Source organism: Coenobita brevimanus, chromosome 31, assembly GCF_032717465.1.
Source record: "Coenobita brevimanus isolate Jiangsu-jjx chromosome 31, ASM3271746v2, whole genome shotgun sequence".
Taxonomy (NCBI): domain Eukaryota; kingdom Metazoa; phylum Arthropoda; class Malacostraca; order Decapoda; family Coenobitidae; genus Coenobita; species Coenobita brevimanus.
Window position 1 is genome coordinate 8,443,984 of NC_136984.1, and position 11,565 is coordinate 8,455,548.

The window sequence follows — 11,565 nt, forward strand, 5'->3', positions numbered from 1 at the left end:
TTATAGTTTGGCGGATATAAGGGTTTGAACTAAGGGTACTTTTTCCAAAATCTCGGAAATCGCACGTAGGGAGGCGTGTGCTGCGGCCGGGAACCCCCCGGCAGCTAAGGGTTAATGGAAAAAAAACACCTGGTGAAGAGCTGCCTACAGACACCACTGGATATGCGAAACACCTTCAGGAAAGGCTGGCTGAGGTACATCATCAAGTACGAGGAACCCTCAAGTTTTCAGGAGAGGTGATGTAGTGCAAGTATGATGCCAAGGCAAGTGAGGTGAGATTCAAGGATGGTGACCAAGTTTGGTTATACAATCCCCAGCAAAAGAAAGAACAGTCACCGAAGCTGCAGAGCCCATGGGACGGGCCTTACACTGTTTTGGACTGCGTATCAGAGGCAACGTATCGGATTCAGGGAGGCAGGAAGTCTCGCCCAAAGGTGGTAGACTTGAATCGTCTGTGGCAGTACCATGGGCCAGGACAGTACAGCTGGGATGTCTCCGAGGAATCTTGCTCTCCCGCAGCCGAGGTTTTGGAGAAGGACCAAGGAGCTAAAGTGCAAGAGGATGGTGACAGTTCCCCAAGAGAAAAAGTGAATCAACAAGACGACCAAGACCTTCCTGGAGGGGTGGACTGTGTGGAAGAGCAAGGACATCGTCAGAAGCAGCATAGAAGAAGACCTGATAAGTTGAAGGATTATTTTGTGAATAGTTAGTAGTTCAATTAAGGTTAAGGTTTGTGTTTGTACAGTATATACCGTGTAGTTTTGTCGGGACTTCAACGAACTAGGGAGAGGGCAATGTTAAGAAGCGAGATTTGCCAGTTAGGTAGCCGAGATTTTTCTCGACATTCCTGTTGTTTACGGTAGCTTGTTCCAGTTCGAGTCAGTTGCCAGTTTGGCTGCTGTTTGTGAGCATAGTTATTTCATAGGGTGTACATTAATTTTTGTGCTCTTTTTCTTTATAATGTTTTATTTAAGTGATTGCTTGTTAAGTTATATAATTTAAGTTCGTATGGTAAATGATTTAGAGTGTTACGTAATGTAGGACAACTCTGGCATGTTTTGATATCTCCGAGTTGGCAACTCTTGTTCTCGTAGAATGTTCTCGTAGATTCCAGAGACTATTTCAAGTTCAGTCGGTTTTCAGTTGACTTTGAGTGTTGCTGCAGTGTCAATGTACTTTGTATATTACTTGTGTAATAACAGTGAAGTGTTGTCAAGCATTAAGTGCAATATCAGTAAAGTTTGCACAGCTCCAGTGCTTGTAAGAACAATGAAGTGACGTTGGCAAGCATTAAGTGTAATTATTTGGAAAATAGACAGCTGACCTTGTGTGCTGTGCGCTTAAGGCTGACCATAGGAAGAACAACTCACTGGGCAACGTCCTTCCTGTACTGAATTACTGCTGTTGGAGCCTGTGGCAATGTGGGACGAGGACGTAACAATATAAAAGAGAAATGGAGGAGGAATTGGGTAAATACGATTCGGTGCAAGTTCGGGAGGTGGAAGGTATATGCAAGATATTCACAGAAGAAATCTCTTCAGCATGTTAGGTGGTGTGTAAGTTGAAGAGAAGACGAATAGGGTTGCAAGGAACAGCATGATGGACTGAAGAGGTGATACAAGCTGTGGCGCAAAAGAAGAAAGCATATAGTGATTGGATGGGAAGCAGAAGAATGGACTGGAGTAAAGAGGTGAGACAAGCTGTGGCGAAAAAGAAGAAAGCATATAGTGATTGGATGAGACGCAGAAGAATGAACGAAGCTGAGAGACGGAAGGGAGAATTATATGTAAAGAGGAACAGAGAGGTGAAAAGATTAGTAAGAGAGAGTAAAATGTGAGTCCATGAGAAATTTGGAAGGAATCTGAGTGTAAAGTGGAGGAAGTGTAAGATAATGTCGTGGGAGTATATAAAGAGAGCTAGGCAAGGTGATAACGAAGTTAGTAAGGAAGAGAAATTTTAAAATGGAAGAATAATAGTGGAGAAGGGAAAAAAGTGAGCAGCTGGAGAGAACACATTAAGAAATTGTTAAACATAGAGACCGAAAGTAATGCGAGTATAAGTGGCTGAGGAATATTTGGGAGAAAAAGGGAGGTGAGAAGGGAGGAAGAGATCAGTAGAATGGAAGTAGAGGAAGAAATGAAGAAAGCCAAAAAGGGGAAAGCCCCAGGAACTGATGGAGTGTGTGGTGAAATGCTGAAGCATGGAGGAGAGATTACAGTAGAATGGATATCGATAAAGTGCAGATTGGCCTACGAGGATGGTGGAGTCCTGGAGGATTTTAAGGTAGGTATAATTCATCCTTTGTACAAAGGAAAAGGAGAAAAGAAAAAGTAGTGGTAATCATAGGGGCATTTGTCTTCCCCGTGTGATTGGAAAAGCATATGGGAGGATACATATTCACAAAGTTAGGGAAATAAGAGAGGAATTAGTTGGAGAAGAGCAGGGAGGATTTAGGAAGGGAATAGGTTGTGTAAAGCAAATATTCATCCTTAGGTCTTTCGTGGAAAATTTTCAAGAGAATGAAAGAATAATGTGGCCTTCAGAGATTTGGAGAAAACATACGACAGAGTGGATAGACAAGGAATATGAAAAATGTAAAGAATATATGGAGTAAACAGGAAACTATTGAATGCCATGAAATGTTTCTAGGAGGGTGCTAAGGCTGCCGTGTGTGTGGAGGGCGATATGAGCGAATTTTCCTAACTGAATGTTGGATTGAAACCGGGATCTGTCGTGTTTCTAGGTTGTTCAGTCTGTATATGGATGGGTTTTAAAAGAGGTGCAAGGTAGGGCAGTGGATGCTGAAGTAGCCCTAATGAGAAAGGACTTTCTGTTGTTTTGTTTGCTGATGATACTTTATTGTTAGGTGATGGTGAAGAGGAACTGCAATGCTTGATGAATAACTGTTGGAGGGTAAGTCACGAAATCTGAAAGTAAATGTAGGAAAGATCAAAGGTATTGTCTTCGAGAGAAATGAAGTCACTGAATGCACAGTGAAATTGGATGGAGGGGAAATGGAAAATGTGAGAGCATTTAAGTACCTGGTTAGCGTGATCAGTGTGGATGGAAGTTTGGAGGATGAAGTGCTTGAAATGGGTCATTAGAGAAGAAGGGTTGATGGTTATTTGAGAGCAGTTATAAGAAACAGGAATGTGAGCATGGGAGTAAAAAAGCTGCTGCATGATAGCATTGTTGTACTAACTCTGACGTATGGAAACAAAACTTGGCCCTTGCTGGAAAGACAGAACTCAAGAGTGAGAGCAGTGGAAATGAGTTATTTGAGAGGAGTATGTGGAATTACTCGGAAAGGCAGACTGGCAAATAAGGAAGTGAAGGTTCATTGTCTTGTGGATATGAATGTGATAGAAAGCACTAGGAGAAAGAAATTGAGGTGGATTGGCCATGTGGAGGGTTGATATACTGTAGGTTGGTGAGGGTAATGTTAAAGTTATACGGAGCCAAGATTGTGTGCAGCAACACAAAGAGCAGGTGGTGAAGAAGAGGACCTATTAACCGGGAGAAAAATATGGAAGTTGAATAACCAAACAGTAAGGAATGCATTCTACAGCGAGGTGAGTAGAGCTGTGGCTGAGGAGAATGCTGTTCATAGAAACGTTAATGAGCAGTATAGAACTCTCAAGAACAATCTCCTAAGCTTTACTGATTCAGTGTGTGGATACAAAGGGTCCCCTCCAAGGCATAAGGTAACATGATGGTGGGGTGTAGGTGGAGATGCTGCAATTAAGGAGAAAAGAGGAATTTTCCAGGAGTGGAAAAGTGGTGGTAACAGAAGGAAGCAATGCATCTAGTTGCGGAAAGTCATGAATGACTTAGTTTAACGAGTGATTTCGCTGATGATGAATTTCATCCCTGTAATCACCAAGAATGACGAGCAGCGGCAATTCCTGTTCAAGGTCGTATATAGAGGCTCATTGTCAGTGATTCCCAGATGCTCAAAAAGCTGTTTTGTGTGTGTGTGTGTGTGTGTGTGTGTGTGTGTGTGTGTGTGTGTGTGTGTGTGTGTGTGTGTGTGTGTGTGTGTGTCCGATTCTGGGCACAGGCTTCACAGCCTGCACTCAAGGCCCTGTAGTCCTCCTACATACCATGCACCTCTACATGTCACCAGTTCGGCGTTAACACCCACCGTCCATATTGAGTACATGCTAGGGCTGTCTCATACAGGACTGGTGTATTGGTATTAACGGGGGTATTTTTACGACATAATGTGACTTTCCAAACTCAGCAACAATGCGCGGGAGATCGGCACTCAAGGCACTCCCTGCCCCATCGAGGGGACAATACTTACAGTATAAGGCGGACTTAGGTGCGCCAGCTGGGTATTCTGCTCAGATGGCATAGAGTGTGAACTTCTGGGCCGATGGGGCACAAATAACTACTACAGTAGAAAACTGAAATTTGGCTCGTGGGGTTTTTGTACCAAAAGGAACAAAACTGTGGAGTGACCTGGAAAAAATTTAAACTTCCATAACTAGGACCACCTTTGTATATATATATATATATATATATATATATATATATATATATATATACATCATTATTATCCAGACCTCCTTTCCCACCCAAGGGCAGGGTGAGGAGTAGCAATGACCAGACAGACCAAATTTGCCCAGTCCAATGGGCCACGCTTCCATTCACTCATCATTCAAGCCCCAGGAATCCTGGCTCTATCGGATATGCCAAAAATATTCACCATATTCTGTAGCTTCACATAATTGTATCCGACAGAGTCAATCCAGACACTGCCACGTTTAAAAGGGGTGCCAGAAATCCCTGATCATGCACTTCTCCTCACAAAATTCATCCAGCCAGCTCGATCTCCTGTCAGTTCCCTAGCCTCACCGACTTCCAAACCTCTCTTTCTCACACATTCATCCATCATATCTCTCCACCTTCTCCTTGGCCTACCTCGCCTCCTCCCTCCTTCGACTTTGCTCAGATATACCTTCTTCACCACTGTATTGTTATCCATTCTCTCCACATGACCATACCATCTCAGTACACTCTCTTCAATTCTGGTGTCCACCGACTTCCTCACTCCTCATCTTTTACGAATCACATTATTTCGTATCCTATCCACATGCATTCCTTAGCAGTCCCATCTCCACTGCTCTTACTCTTGACTTTTCATTTTCATGCCACACTATAGTCTTACATCCATATGTTAAAGTTGGCACTAACACTCATTCATGTAAGTCTCGTGCATCTGAAACACTCAAGCCTCTGTTTCTTATCAAGGCCTTCATTGCACCAGCTACTTTTCTTCCTTGTGTCACTCTACTTTCAACTTCTTTTGCACATTTTCCTTTCTTTTCTCTCACTGTACCCAGGTATTTGAACTCTCTCACCAATTCCAGTCTCTCTCCATTCACTGTTACATTGCATTGGGAGTCACCTTCTCTCTCAGTAACCATCACTTTACTCTTTTCTACATTTACTCTCAAGAAACAATGCTTACAGACATCAGCAAAACTCTGCACTAGCCTACCAAGTTCTTGTCCGGTACTTGCAGTCATTACTGCATCATCAGCATACAACAAATTTGAGATATTCCATTCATCACCATTCATTACCAATGCCATCCCTCTCTCCATTACTCGTGTTTACACTTCACTCATCACCCCATCCATATATACATTGAACAACCATGGGGACATCACACAACCTTGTCGCACGCCCACACTGATCATGAACCATGCCCATTAACCCTGACACATGCTTCACTACCATCATAAAAACTCTTGACGGCTCCTAGCAGCTTATCCTCTACATCGTACTTTTGGAAAACTTTCCACAATCCTTCTCTGCCCACTTTGCCATATGCTTTTTCCAGATCCATGAATCCTATAAACACCTTATGGTCCTTCTCACAAGCCTTCTTTACCATCTGTCTCACTGCAAATATTTGGTCCACACATCCTTTGCCATTCCTAAAGCCACCCTGTTCATTACCCACCAGGACTTCTGTCATCTCTCTTACTTTCTCAATAATAATTCTTCCATATACCTTCCCTACCACACTCAGTAAGCTTATGTCACAATAATTTTTGCACTCACTTCGTTCACCTTTATTTTTGTACAGGGGTACAATCACAGCCACTCTGCAGGCAGTTTCACTCATCCATGCCTTCTTACATATCCCCAACAAGCACTTCATTCCATTCTTTCCATTACATTTAAGCATCTTTGCATACACCTCATCAACCCCAGCTGCTCTCCCATTTTTCAGCCGCTTCACAGCACTCTTCACCTGTGCGAGTGTCACGTCTCCTGGCACTGCATTCCTTCTCTGCACACCCCCAAAACCAAGCATGTTTACAGCTGCTCTGCTCTCTCTATCCCCATTCATCAGGTTTTCAAAATATTCTTTCCATCTGGTCCTTACTTCATCTCCATGGGTTAATAATCTACCACCTGCATCCTTCACACCATCCCATTTCTTTCCGCTTTCACTTCTACATTTCTGCTCCTCTTTCCAGAATAACTTTCTGTTTTCAGAGAACTTCGCATTCATTTTTCTTCCTAGATCATCATTTACCTCCTTTTTCCTCTTCACTAGTCTCTTTACGTGCTTCTTGCTGTCAACATATTCGGTTCTTATTTCAACTGACCCCTATCCTGTAAACACTTTAGCTACTTCTTCCTCTTTTCCACCACCGCTCTCTTTACCTCCTCATCCCACCATGCTGTACCTTTCTTCTTTGTTGTTACTCTTGCCACACCACACACCGCTTTAGCATTCCTAACTAAGCAATCCCTATATGCATTCCACAGTCTGTCCAGATCCATTTCACTCCAATTCAGTAATTCTAACTCGTCCTCTACTTTGGTCCTGTATTCATTTGCCATTTCTTTGATCTTCAGCTTCTCAACTTTCAGTCTTTCTCCCTGACCGCACCTCTCTCTCCTGATCCACCTCACTCCTCTCAGCTTGATCTTCCATACCGCAGTCATATGATCTGACAGACCTCCACATCATCCTCTCACAGCCCTCGTATCAGCAACCATTCCCATCATCGACCTCTCTACGAGCACGTAATCAATCAGGCTTCTTTCAACACGATCCCCATGTATATTTATGTGCATCTCTGTGTTTGAAATACGAGTTACAAATGCACAACCTCCTCTCCTGACACATATCCTTCAATCTCTTCCCATTATCATTTTCTCCTGGTACTCCATAGCAACCCATTATGTCATCCTCAGGACCAGCGCCCACTCGTCCGTTCATATCCCCTATCACAACCACTTTATAGCTCCTGGGCATTTCTCCCACTACTTCACCCAGCTCATCCCAAAACCTGTCTTTCTCTCACTCCTGTCCTCACACGGTATTATGCTACAATCACTGCCACTTTCACCTGCTCAAACTTGAACTTGACATTATATATATATAATATATATATATATATATATATATATATATATATATATATATCACGTTGAGTACACCGCTTCCCGTCCGATCAGCGAAGTTAAGCAACGTTGGGTCTGGTTAGTACTTGGATGGGTGACCGCCTGGGAACACCAGATGCTGTTGGCATCCCTACGTGTCAAGTGGGGTTGGTGGAGGATTAGTGCCCCTCCCTGTAAAACAATTAACTCTAAGCCCTTGGCCACCCCGTTTGGGATACATGGCGTCTGGCAATGAATGAAAATGAATTGCTGATACCTCATCATATATATATATATATATATATATATATATATATATATATATATATATATATATATATATATATATATATATATATATATCTGTCTATCTATCCACATATATAGACATAGATATATATATATATCCCCCTCTCTCTCTCTCTCTCTCTCTCTCTCTCTCTCTATATATATATATATATATATATATATATATATATATATATATATATATATATATATATATATATTAACGCTTTTTCTGTGAACTAACAGATTGCTTCTGTGTACAAGCTGAAATTATATGAAGTTTTTTAATGTTGATCACCCCCTCGTCCCTGTTTTACCGTTCCCTTACTGCCTTCTATCGTGATATATTAAGTAAATCTCTTCTGTAATTAGACTATGATGGGAAGAGCTACTTTACAAATTACAAATAATTAAGGAACGTAACAACTAATGGTTAATGGTAGCCCTATATCGTGAGTGGATGATGGTCACCACTACCCCCCACAATTAATAATTACCAGGATGCCCAACACTGTACTGTATACGTCACAATGATTCGTCCATGTATCGGAATAATACTAGCCGCAAGAGGATCGGTACTTAATTTGGTTGATGTACACCCTTTACGTACATAAAGTCCTACATCTTGTGCACCCATTTATGCACCCCTTAAACAATTTCGGTGCTGTTCCTCCATCACTTCCCCCCTCTGACTTCCTCATGGATGTCATTAAAATTTCTTCAGCTGATGTGTTTTCTACCATCACTTGCCTCAGCACTAACAAGGCATATGGGCCTGATGGGGCCCCTCCTGTTGTCCTCAAGAACTGCTTCTGTGCTTACACCCTGCCAAGGTAAACTCTTTCGCCTTTGTCTATCAATTTGTGTCTTTCCGTCTTGCTGGAAGTTTCCTTTCATACAGCCAGTCCCAAAGATGGGTGACTATTCCCAAAACTCTAACTATCACCCAATCGCTTTAACATCCTGTGTCTCAAAAGTTTTCTAGTCTATTCCTAACAGAAAATTTTTAAAGCATCTTTCCTATCAAAAGTTTCTTTCTGGGCGTCAATATGAGTTTCGTCAGGGACACTCCACTGGCGATCTTCTCACCTATCTTTCAGACTCCTGGTCATCCTCCTTTCGGGACTTTGGCTAAAGCTTTGCATTGCACTTGACATCTCAAAGGCTTTCGATCGAGTCTGGTCTATCTATCTATCTATATACCCAGGCTGCTTCCCCCAAGGAAAGGGAGCTAGCCGAGACATGACGACACACTCCTCATTTACTCGTCATTCAAACACATTCATTCGCATCTTAGCCCCAAAGGGGAGAACGGACAGATCCTCACCGCACCACACCGCACAAGGGTCAACTGCACAATGCGATCAGTGACATCCGCAGCAGGGCCCGACAGCAGAGCTGGTTTACCCCTGCCACATCATAACAGACCCATCCCCTTACCCGCACCTGATCTGAAAGCTGACCAGACCAAATGCGGGAGAATATCCCCTCAGGGCTGCGTCATCACTTATTCATTCACAATTTCTCTCCATTTATTTCTGTCACGCACAGCCACTCTTCCTTGCTCAACGGACATCCCTCTCGCATCCAAAGCTCTCTTCACACTGTCCATCCATCCTATTCTTGGTCTTCCTCTCAGCCTTACACCTCTCACATCAGATCTAGTTATCTTTTTCACAAATTGCTCATTATCCATTCTCTCCATATGCCCAGACCATCGCAACACCCTCTGCTCAACTCTACCAGCCATCTCCCGAACAACTCCAGTTCTCCTTCGCACTTCATCATTTCACACTCGATCCATGCACGTCACTCCACACATACTCCTCAGACACCTCATCTCCATTACATTCAAACTTTTCCTCTCTGCTACACCCATATTCCATGCTTCAACCCCATATAACGCAGTCGGTACCACAACACCCTCATACAGCCTTCTCTTTACATCCATTCTTAGCGAACGACATCTAAACACTTTTTCATTCCTCCCAGCACCTTTCCTAATTCATTTATTCTAAACTTCACTTCTGCATCTATTCTTCCATCCACAGCAACATGTGACCCTAGATATTTAAAACACTCTACCTCCTCAAGCAACTCGCCATTCAAAACTATATTCATCCCCCTACCATCTACCAACCTCGTACACTTCATCACTTTACTCTTGTTCTCATTTACTTTCAATTTCCTCCTTTCACACACCCTTCCAAACTCCTCTACCAACTGTCTCAATCTCTCCTCTGAATCAGCCACCAGTGCAGTATCATCTGGAAACAGCAGCTGCTTCAGATTCTACTCTCCACCATCAACATTCACCAGACTCAGACCTCAATCTAAAAGTCTTGCATTCATCTCCCTTACAACACCGTCCATGTAAATATTAAACAACCATGGCGACATCACACATCCTTGTCGCAGCCCCACTCTCACGGGAAACCAATCACTCACAGCATTTCCCACTGTTACACACGCTCTATACTATTTACATAAAAACTTTTCACCCCTTTTAGCAACCTAGCAACAAGTCCGTACAATCTTAAAATAGTCCACAAAGCCTCCCTATCAATTCTATCATACGCTTTCTCTAAATCCATAAATGCCCAAAACACATCTTTACCTTTCACTAAATACTTTTCACACACTTGTCTCACAGCAAACACCTGATCCACGCATCCCCTCCCTTTCCTAAAGCCACACTGCTCATCACCAATCACTCCCTCTGTACCCTCCCTAACTCTCATAATCAACACTCTACCATACACCTTACCTACAACACTCAACAGACTTATACCCCTAAAGCTAGTACATTCATACTTATCACCCTTCCCTTTATACAATGGGACCACACAAGCAATTGCCCAGTCAACTGGCACCATACCTTTCACAAAGCACACATTCAACAATCTTACTAACCAGTCAACAATACTTGCTCCACCACCCTTCAGGCATTCCACAGCACTCCCATCCATACCTGCAGCTTTCCCTGTTTTCATCTCCTTTACCGCCTTCTCCACTTCCTCCTTCGTGATCAAAGAATCATTCAACTCTCCCAACACATTTATTCCTTGCACCCTTCCATCCGCCACAATCTCAGCCTCCCTTTCTCCTCTACATTTAACAGTCTTTCAAAATACTCTGCCCATCTCGTCCTTACTGCATCCATCTCATTTAACATCCTTCCATCCTCTGCTTTTACTCGTTCTTCCTTCCCAGACTCTCCCTTTTGCACCCTTTTCACCTCCTTCGAAAACATTTTCTTATTCTGTTGAAAATTCGGTCAGCCGCCTACCCCACCCCTCATCTGCTGCCACTTTAGCATCATGCACAGCCCTTCTCGCCCTATTCCTCTTTTCCTTATACCTTTCATTTGACATCTCATCCTTCCTCTGCAGCTACACTTCATATGCACGTCTGTTCTCAGCCACAGCCATACTTACTTCCTCGCACCACCATTCACTTCCTTTTCTTACACCACCACCAACACGTCTCACACCACACACCTCTTCTGCATGCCCCACCACAGCACTCTTAAACAACTGCCATTCCTCCTCCACACTGCCATTTTCCCCATCTTTCGCTGAATTCCACTCATCTTTCAATTTCTCATGATACTCTATCTTTTTCTCTCTTTTATCCAACTCACTCACTTTCAAAACCTCCCTGCCACACCTAATCTTCCTAGCTCTCACCCATCTCTTACCTACTCTTAACTTTCCCTCCACCAGGTAGTGGTCAGACATACCTCCACCCTCCCCTCTCAGAACTCTCACATCCAACAATCTTCCTATTACATTCCTAGACACAACCACATTGTCCATCAAAGCTCTATCAACCCTTCCACGCTCCTGTCTCACCCATGTATAC

At 43.1% G+C, this 11,565-nt stretch overlaps 1 pseudogene; it reads left to right on the forward strand.

Moving 5' to 3' along the window:
* The first annotated feature begins 7,442 nt into the window (after positions 1 to 7,442).
* On the forward strand, positions 7,443 to 7,561 carry LOC145395571 (5S ribosomal RNA; annotated as a pseudogene).
* The last annotated feature ends 4,004 nt before the right edge of the window (positions 7,562 to 11,565 follow it).